This window comes from Anomaloglossus baeobatrachus, chromosome 2 (genome assembly GCF_048569485.1).
Source record: "Anomaloglossus baeobatrachus isolate aAnoBae1 chromosome 2, aAnoBae1.hap1, whole genome shotgun sequence".
Classification (NCBI taxonomy): Eukaryota; Metazoa; Chordata; class Amphibia; order Anura; family Aromobatidae; genus Anomaloglossus; species Anomaloglossus baeobatrachus.
In genome coordinates, this window is record NC_134354.1 from 440,762,838 (window position 1) to 440,773,180 (window position 10,343).

General features: G+C 49.5%; 1 non-coding gene and 1 pseudogene across 1 annotated transcript; both read right to left on the bottom strand.

The window, feature by feature from the left end:
- Positions 1-4,700: 4,700 nt before the first annotated feature.
- On the bottom strand, positions 4,701-4,903 carry LOC142292664 (U2 spliceosomal RNA; annotated as a pseudogene).
- A 1,575-nt stretch (positions 4,904-6,478) lies between these two features.
- On the bottom strand, positions 6,479-6,678 carry LOC142292642 (U2 spliceosomal RNA). The gene has a single exon (XR_012750765.1). It is a non-coding gene; the product is annotated as a U2 spliceosomal RNA (small nuclear RNA).
- Positions 6,679-10,343: the final 3,665 nt, after the last annotated feature.

Here is a 10,343-nt window from a genome sequence, read left to right on the forward strand (position 1 = left end):
TTTTTTATTTAAAAAAAATAGTTTAAAAAAAAATGACGTGGGGTCTCCCCATTTTTGATAGCCAGCTAGGGTAAAGCAGAAGGCTGTAGGCTGAAAACCACAGCTGGCAGCTTTACCGTGGTTGGGGATCCAATGTGGAGGTCACCCCAGGCTCTTTTTTATAATTATTTTATAAATAATAATAATTACAAAAAAAAGTAGGGTCCCCCCCCCAAATTGGATCACCAGCCAAGGTAAAGCGGACAGCTGTAGTCTGGTATTCTCAGGGTGGGAAGGTCCATAGTTATTGGCCCTTCACAGCCTAAAAATAGCAGGCCGCAGGCACCCCAGAGTTGGCGCATCCACTAGATGCGCTAATCCTGGCGCTTCACCCCAGCTCATCCCATGCCCTGGTGCAGTGGCAAACGGGGTAATAAATGGGGTTGATACTAGCTGTAAAGTCATCTGACATCAAGCCCAGCAGTTTGTGATGTCATGGCGTCTATCAGATACCCGACATCACAAACTGTCAGTACTAACAAAACAAATAGACGAAAAAAAATGTATTTGAAAAAACACTTCCCAAAACATTCCCTCTTTCACCAATTTATTGTAAGGAAAAAAAATAAAGGGATCACATGATGACTCTGGACCGTCTAGAATATGGGGGGACACGCTCAGGGAACGTATCCCCCATTTTCTAGGAGTGCAGACCCTCCATGTGAGGAGTGTGGGTGCAATGAATCTGCACCCACTCTCCCCGGGTCCACAGCAGCCCGAGTCCATGTCGTAACTGTTGCTACCAAAGCTGCAATGCCCTGCTCATGAGGTAAGGGCATGCCTAATCAGGAGAACTATTCTACATTTCCAAATATTGGTATTTGCTGATATTATTGCTATTCCACCTACTATATATTGGGGATAGGATCTTGGAGATGGAATACCCCTTTAAGTCCAGTTATCCAGCTGAATGAATACTAAACAATAGAGCTCGCTATTTAGACATGTTTTCTTGTGGCGTATAACGGACTCTCATGTTTGGTAGTCGTTCAGCAGGGCAACTATAAAAGCAAATCCCTCCATTTGGAAATGTAGTAAAGCTCTCCTGATCAACTATATTCCTTACCTCATGAGCAGGGCATTGCAGTAGCTTACAGATGCATGGTTACCACCACTCACTGTGTCTGAACACAGGAACTTGAGCTGACAGCCACTCTGTGCATGCGGCAGCGTCTATTATGAAGGAGGGGGCCGCGGGGATCAATGCTGCACAGGTGCCGTGGGACACCGGGGAACACCGGTGGGGTTATAGGGGGTGACCTGGCAGGGTCATGGCACATGCAACAGAAATCAGAGGAGTAGGGTGAATGCGGCCGGCGCGCTGCTGTGCACGCGGCTTTCTTGGATTTTCCGGGAGGGGGTCAGGGGGGGGGCACTTTGGCGACACCGGGGGACCGGAGGGGACTGGGGAGGAGATTTAGCTCCCATCTGACATGTTTGTTCATGCCAGATGGGAGATAAATAATTTTTTACCGCCGCTGTCATTTACTGTAATGTGATCACCGGTATACACCGAATACCGGTGATCACGTGAGCGGATACCGGACAAACCGGCCTGAATCATGATCTCCAGGGTCTCAGCTACCCCTGAAACCCCGGAGATTTTCTGACGCTGGGGGGCGCTATTTTCTTATTTCTGCCTGCTGTTTACAAACGGCAGATTAGAATAAGGCTACATTCACACGACCGATCCGTTTTTGCGGTTTGCAAAAAACGGTCCGTTTTTTTCATGGGTGCATCCATGTGGCATCCGTTTCCGTTCCGTATTGTTAGGTCCGGGTGGTGGATTCACTGGGCCGTGCACCCCACCGGAGGCCTGGGTGCACGGTAGCCGGAGCACTAGCATGGCAGGGACTGCGTCCCACAGGGGATGGTTAGAACAGTCACTGAGGCTTCAGAGTTCCTGGAGACAGTGCAGGAATGTCAGGCAATAGTATGATCACAGGACACGGCACAAGGGAGACCTGAGCACCTAGCTTTCAAGACAAGGCTTACAAGACACGTTGATCAGGCCCCGCCCACATGGCAAGGCCAGTCTTATATACCCAGCACAGCCTCTTGTCATATCCTGCTGCAGCAGTGCTGGGCCCATAAGACCAGGTGAGTGGGCGCGGCCCGACCCTATACAGAAGCCTGAGTCAGACACATGAGACTGGGGACAGGACACAGGAGAGCACGAGCAGGAGCGGCAGCCGGACCGGTGGACACGTGGACCGGATCAGTGGGTAAGGAGCGGTGCCGAGGCATCGGGAGCGTGACACATATACGGTCCGTATGTCATCTGTTTGTCATCCGTGTGCCTTCCGTTTTTTTGGCGTACTGCCAAAAAACTGAAGGAGGGAAAATACATAAATTTACCCAGGATCCATAGCTTCAACCTACATGTGGCGGTCACATGTTCACTCCAGGGCCATTTTCTACTGCCTTTCACAGCGTAGAGTGCTCTGGTGATTTTCTTGTGCTTGTACACTTCATATCAGTCTTTTCTGTCATTATAATGGCAGAAAGACACATAATGTCCCACTCTCCTGCATTTTGTAATTTTGCACCCTTTGGTGCCTTTCATGTGGCACTAAGGGGTGCTTCGCCTTGTATTTACCAAAATAAATAAATAAATTAAAAAAAAAATGATAGGTTCCCCCTATTTTTGTAGCCAGCTAGGGTAAAGCAGACGGCTGCAGCCTGCAGACCACAGCTGGCAGCTTCGCCTTGGCTGGTAATCCAAAACTGAGGGCACCCCATGCTGTTATTTTAAATTAAATAAATTTAAAAAAAAAAACACGTAGGGGTCCCCCCAAAATTGGACCACCAGCCAAGGTAAAGCAGACAGCTGGGGTCTGATATTCTCAGACTAGGGAGGTCCACTGTTATTGGACACTCCCCAGCCTAAAAATAGCAGGCCACAGCCGCCCCAGAAGTGGCGCATCCATTAGATGCGCCAATCCTGGTGCTTCGCACCAGCTCATCCCGTGCCCTGGTGTGGTGGCAAACGGGGTAATATATGGGTTTAATACCAGATGTGTAATGTCACCTGGCATCAAGCCCTGGGGTTGGTGAGGTTACGCGTCTATCAGATACCCGACATCACCAACCCAGTCAGTAATAAAAAAAAATAGACGACAAACACATTTTTATTTGAAAAAACACTGCCCAACACATTGCCTCTTTTACCAATTTATTAGAAAGAAAAACAAATCCAGGTCTGCTGTAATCCAAGCGGTTCCCATGACGATCCACATTGTCCCAGTCAATGAAGAACAGAATGTTCCGCATTGGCTGGGAGAGCAATGCAGTGACCTGAGCTAACATCAGAAGGTCAGCCCAGGTTACTGCAGGGCATGACAAGTGCTGCTGTCAGCGAGGTACATTACCTGCTCTGATCTCCTGCACTGCTGATACTGCACACTGACTTCAATCACCTTCACAGACAAGTATCGCGAGCGGCCCATGACGTCACCGCTAGTGACAGTCTCGGGCCGCAGTGACAGATGTGAAGCGGCAGCCATGGAGGACAGTGTCAGCGCTGAGGTCGGGAGAGCAGGACTTCATCACCGCAGGTAAGCCGAGCGGGGCCATGTGTGCGGAGTGCGAGGTGGGCGGAGCCTAGCGGGGTAATGTGTGCGGGTGCGAGGTGGGCGGAGCCTAGCGGGGTAATGTGTGTGGGTGCGAGGTGGGCGGAGCCTAGCGGGGCCATGTGTGCGGGCGGCAGAGAGCGAAGTGGGTGGAGCCTAGCTGGGCCATGTGGTGCTGCGGACGTCAGTGCCGGGGACTGCATGGCTGGGGACAGGTGAGTGTGAGTGTGTGTGTACATGCTGAGTGCAGAAGGGGGCGGAGCCTAGCGTGAAAAAATCGGCTCCCTGCACGCGTAACCAGGGTAAATATCGGGTTACTAACCAAAGCGCTTTGCTTGGATACCCGATGTTTATCTTCCTTACCAGCTTCTGGCAGGCTGCCAGCGATGGCTCCCTGCACACTGTAGCTGTAAAAAGCCCTGCTTTTGCTTATAGAACCGTTCTCGAACGTAACTCGAACTGTCGAGCTTTAAGCAAAAAGCTCGAGTTCTAGTTCGATCTAGAACACCCCCCAAAATCACTCGAACTGCGAACTGGCGAACCTCGAACCGTGCTCAACTCTAATCATGACCTCTCTTTTTGAAAGTCCAAGAGCAAGCAAACTCTTCCTCCAGGAGAGGGAGCCAACAGATCACTAAAGACATCATCATTGCTCAAAGAAAACACCAAAAAACAATGCATGGTAGGAATAAACAGGTAACTTTAATTGGAGTGGAAGCGGAGAGATAGCACCCGATGCCAATTCTAGATCTTCTCACACCTGTGGTCACTGCAGCAGAAGCTGAATCCACTTTGTCCAAAAGGGATCTATTCCATTCAATTGCAAATGATCTAGATAAGACTGAGAACATGATACTGCATGGGACATAGCAGAGTTGGTCAAGTTGAGTGGAGATGAGTTTGCTATTTGGCGCAGCTTTTGGATGAATAAAGCAAGTAAAAAGTGTGAAAGATAAAAAAAGGGTGAAAGTGTGAAAAGTGAATTGGCCAAATTGAGGTGCATATGAAGTTGTTTGCTTTCTTTAAATTCATTAATCGGGCTCATTTGAATCAGGTGAATTGAGTTCTGCTTTTGTAAACTGGGTTAAGAAGGGGTGCACCGGTCCTGGAGGTACTGCAATACCAGGTCAATGCGTGGAGTGGACAGAGCAAGCTCTTTTTCCATCTCCCTGTTCTAAAAATCCATTTAATATATGGTCCCCAGATAGGGGATGTATCAGATATTATAAACTGATAAGAACAGATTTTTTTTTTTTTTTTTTGAAGGATGAGCTTGAAAATAAAAAAGTGACCGCCTCTCGTTGCCCAGGAAACCATCCAGCACAAGAGGGCTATGACATCCTACGATGCACACTCCCCCAAGGCCAGCAGTAGTGCAAACCCAGGCACCTTCCAGCACCGACCAAGGTAGTGCCCTCCCAAACTACACTTGATCTTAGCCAAAAGGGCGAGAAGTGACAACCCGAATTGGTTTCGGCCTTGAGTGGCACCCTGGCCTATGCCGGACACATCTTAGGGAGAGGGAGACAAACCCACGCCTACAGAAGACATTTTGTCACCCAAGCCAACCCTTGAAAAGGCTGTTTTGCAGAGCAAAAACAAGAAGAATGGTGCGTTTTGCAGCCGCCGCCCACTGCAATGAATCTGAATAACTCCTCCTTTTGGGCACAAGCACCTCCCCTCCCCCTTGCAGTCTTTCCAATTTATGATACAAAAAGACAGACAGGACAGGACAGGACAAGACAGGACAGGCTGCCTGACTTTCTGTCACTGCCACCCTTTGCCATCCTTACCCATAGAAAGCCCTTCCACTATCCCCAAACCCTAATATTTTCCCTTCCCCTCCCAGCCCCCAATGCCTGCCCTCTGAACCCCTCCCACCACCCGCATCCTTTCCCCTGTCATCCCCCTACCACCCGGGAAAAAAAGTGCTTGCCCCCTCCTTCCACTAGCCCACCATCCCACCCAAAGAGCAACTTCTGCTGCGCAGCTGGCTGTCTAGGCAGCAGCGCTATTGTGATGTCAGCGGGGGGCATTGTGACAAGCCAGGGTTCCGTCTCTTCATGTTGTGCACTGTTCAAACGGAAAATACATCAACAGGCAGACTACAGAAAAGCTTACTAACAAAGGTTAGAGAGGGGCTTTCTGAGAGGGCTTTTTACAGTTTGTCTATTCCCCATTAGCCGTTTAAGTATGCTTAATGTAAAGTACTAATTCTTTCATAGGCCGCCCATTCTTAGTATTAGACATTCCTTATATTGCGGTATCAGGCTTCACAGCAGGTTGCAACACATTCATCACCAATTGGCTGTCCCCAATTGGGCTCAGAAGCTAAATGTCTATCATGACCTCTCTTTTTGAAAGTCCAAGAGCAAGCAAACTCTTCCTCCAGGAGAGGGAGCCAACAGATCATTAAAGACATCATCATTGCTCAAAGAAAACACCAAAAAACAATGCATGGTAGGAATAAACAGGTAACTTTAATTGGAGTGGAAGCGGAGAGATAGCACCCGATGCCAATTCTAGATCTTCTCACACCTGTGGTCACTGCAGCAGAAGCTGAATCCACTTTGTCCAAAAGGGATCTATTCCATTCAATTGCAAATGATCTAGATAAGACTGAGAACATGATACTGCACGGGACATAGCAGAGTTGGTCAAGTTGAGTGGAGATGAATTTGCTATTTGGCACAGCTTTTGGATGAATAAAGCAAGTAAAAGGTGTGAAAGATAAAAAAAGGATGAAAGTATGAAAAGTGAATTGGCCAAATTGAGATGCATATGAAGTTGTTTACTTTCTTTCAATTCATTATTAGGGCTCATTTGAATCAGGTGAATTGAGTTCTGCTTTTGTAAACTGGGTTAAGAAGGGGTGCACCGGTCCTGGAGGTACTGCAATACCAGGTCAATGCGTGGAGTGGACAGAGCAAGCTCTTTTTCCTTCTCCCTGTTCTAAAAATCCATTTAATATATGGTCCCCAGATAGGGGACGTATCGGATATTAAACTGATAAGAACAGATTTTTTTTTTTTTTTTTGAAGGATGAGCTTGAAAATAAAAAAGTGACCGCCTCTCGTTGCCCAGGATACCGTCCAGCACAAGATGGCTATGACATCCTACGATGCACACTCCCCCAAGGCCAGCAGTAGTGCAAACCCAGGCACCTTCCAGCACCGACCAAGGTCGTACCCTCCCAAACTACACTTGATCTTAGCCAAAAGGCCAAGAAGCAATAACCTGAATTGGTTTCGGCCTTGAGTGGCACCCTGGCCTATGCCGGACACATCTTAGGGAGAGGGAGACAAACCCACGCCTACAGAAGACATTTTTCACCCAAGCCAACCCTTGAAAAGGCTGTTTTGCAGAGCAAAAACAAGAAGAATAGTGCGTTTTGCAGCAGCCGCCCACTGCAATGAATCTGAATAACTCCTCCTTTTGGGCACAAGCACCTCCCCTCCCCCTTGCAGTCTTTCCAATTCATGATACAAAAAGACAGACAGGACAGGACAGGCTGCCTGACCATCCCACCCAAAGAGCAACTTCTGCTGCGCAGCTGGCTTTCTAGGCATCAGCGCTATTGTGATGTCAGCGGGGGGCTCAGCGGGGGGCATTGTGACAAGCCAGTGTTCCGTCTCTTCATGTTGTGCACTGTTCAAACGGAAAATACGTCAACAGGCAGACTACAGAAAAGCTTACTAACAAAGGTTAGAGAGCGGCTTTCTGAGAGGGCTTTTTACAGTTTGTCTATTCCCAATTAGCTGTTTAAGTATGCTTAATGAAAGTACTAATTCTTTCATAGGCCGTCCATTCTTAGTATTAGACGTTCCTTATATTGCGGTATCAGGCTTCGCAGCAGGTTGCAACACATTCATCACCAATTGGCTGTCCCCAATTGGGCTCAGAAGCTAAATGTCTGCCCACCCCTCTGCACTCCGGAGTGGTGTGCCCGCCCCTTTGCCTTCCGAGCGGTGTGCCCGCCCCTCTGCCCTCCGAGAGGTGTGCTTGCCCCTCTGCCCTCCGAGCGGTGTGCTCTCCCCTCTGCCCTCCGAGCGGTGGGCCCGCCCCTCTGCCTTTTGGCGCTGAGTGTCCAGCGCCTGCTCTCCAAGGCTGTGTGTCTGGCACCTGCCCTCTGTGGCTTGTTCAGTGCTTTGTGGCCTTCCAGTTCTGTGTACCACCCCCCAGAGTTGTGTGTAATGCTCAGTGCTGTGTTCCCCGCCACCCATGCTGTGTATCACCCAGGTTTGTGTTCCCCCCAGTGATGTCAGGGCTCTGCAAGTGTGTGCAGCCCCCCTCTGCCCTGTGCCTTTCCAATGCTGTGTATCACCCCATGTTGTGCTCCCCCAGTGATGTCCGCGCCCCTAGTAGTGATGTCTGTACTCTGAAAGTGCTGTCCGTGCCCTAGTCCTCCCAGTGATGTCTGGGCCTCCCCAGTGATGTCTGTGCCCCAGCCCCTTTTGTGATGTCTGTGCCCCCCAGTGATGTCTGTGCCCCCAGTGATGTCTGTGCCCCAGCCCCTTTTGTGATGCCTGTGCCCCCAGCCCCTCATGTGATGTCTGTGCCCCCAGCCCCTCTTGTGATGTCTGTGCCCCCAGCCCATCTTGCGTTGTGTATGCCCCCCAGCCCCTCTTGTGATGTCTGTGCCCCCAGTGATGTCTGTGCCTTTAGCCCTTCTTGCGTTCTTTATGCCCCCCAGCCCCTCTTGTGATGTCTGTGCCCCCAGTGATGTCTGTGCCTTCAGCCCCTCTTGTGATGTCTGTGCCCCCAGCCCCTCTTGCGTTGTGTATGCACCCAGCACCTCTTGCGCTGTATATGCCCCCGTGTCTCCTGTGGTGTGTATGCCCCCTCAGCTCCTCTTGTGTTTGCCTCCAGCCTCTCCTTTGATGTGTATGCCCCCGCGTCTTCTGTGACTTATACATCACATTGGAGATGCTTGGGGCATATACATCACAGGAGACACTGGGGAAATACATAACACAGGAGGGGCTGGGGACATATATATCATAGGAGGGGCTGGGGGCATTTACATCACAGGAGGGGCTGTGGGCATTAACATCAAAGGAGGGGCAGGTGTTGTGAATGTCGTCTGTGTGGGTGCTGTTTTGAAGCTCCCTTTGGTGGCCAGGAATGGTAGTGGAGCTGAATTTGAGCCTGTGACTCAGACAGGTGTCGGTGTTAATTGGAAATTAGGGAAGTCCTATTGCACACAAGTCTGGTCTACATAGGAGAGCACTTTTTGCCTTACTGGCGTCAGTTATAATTGTATATTCCTCAGTCTCTGCTCCTGGCTTAGAGTTCCTGGTTTACACCTTAGGCTGCTTTCACACATCAGTTTTTTGGCATCAGGCACGATCCGGCAAAAAAACTGATGCGACCGTTCCGGCAACAAAACGGATCAGTTGCATCAGTTATTTCCATCAGTTCCTAAAGTTTTTTGACAGATCCAGTGTGATACTGAGCATGCTCAGTTCAAAAAAACTGATCCGGCGGCCGGATCTGTTTTTTCGCCGCATTACGCCGGATCTGGCATCCATAGGCTTCCATTATAAAACACGCCGTATGGCACCGGATCCGGCGCAATCCGTTTTTTTTGCCAGACACAAAAACGTTCACTTCAACGTTTCATCCGGCCACCGGACAAGTAAATTTTACCGGATCCGGCAAAAAACGGATGAAACGCAAGGCCATCCGGCACAATCCGGCGCTAATGAAAGTCTAAGGGGGAAAGAACGGATCCGGCAGCAACAGACGCCGGATCCGTTTTTTCATGTTTTTGCCGGATTGTGCCTGATGGCAAAAAACTGATATGTGAAAGCAGCTTTAGGGTCCTTGTTTTTCCTTGTTTCGCTTTCTATCTGTGTGGTAGGGTTCTTTCTAATGCTGAGCGGCAGAGGTTTAGACGTGGTGACGCGTCTCACACTATTTCTGTCTGCCTTAAACGGGAAAAGAGATTTGCTCGTTCATTTACTGTACTGTGCAATCTAAATTTCTTTTGTCCGTCTCTTTGATTTGCTCCTTGTCCTCATTTTCGGCTATGGCCTTTCTTGATTCAGGGGCCGCCCTGAACCTGATGGATTTTGGTTTTGCTAAAGCGGGCTTTACATGCTACAACATATCTAACGATGTGTCGGCGGGGTCACGTTGTAAGTGACGCACATCCGGCATCGTTAGTGTTGCTGTAGCGTGTGACAGCTACGTGCGATTGCGATTGAACGTAAAACCGTTCATTGCATACACGTCGTTCATTTCCTTAAAATTGCACGTCGGGTTGTTCAATGTTCCCGAGGTATCACACATCGCGGTGTGTGACACCCCGTGAACGATGAACAGATCTTACCTGCGTCCCGCAGGTAATGCGGAAGGAAGGAGGTGGGCGGGATGTTTACATCCCGCTCATCTCCGCCCTTCCACTTCTATTGGCCGGCTGCCGCGTGATGTCGCTGTGACGCCGAACGTCCCTCCCACTCCAGGAAGTGGATGTTCGCCGCCCACATCAAGGTCGTATGGAAGGGTAAGTACGTGTAACGGCAAATAATCGTTTGTGCGACACAGTCAACAAATTGAACGTGCCGCACATACGATGGAGGTGGGTACGATCGCATACGGTATTGTATGTGATATCGTAAGGTGTAAAGCAGGCTTAAGAATTGTGGTTTTCCTATGGTACCTTTACAAAATCCTATTCCTTTAAGGGGCATTGATGCTACTCCCCTAGCTGAAAATAAACCCCAGTTT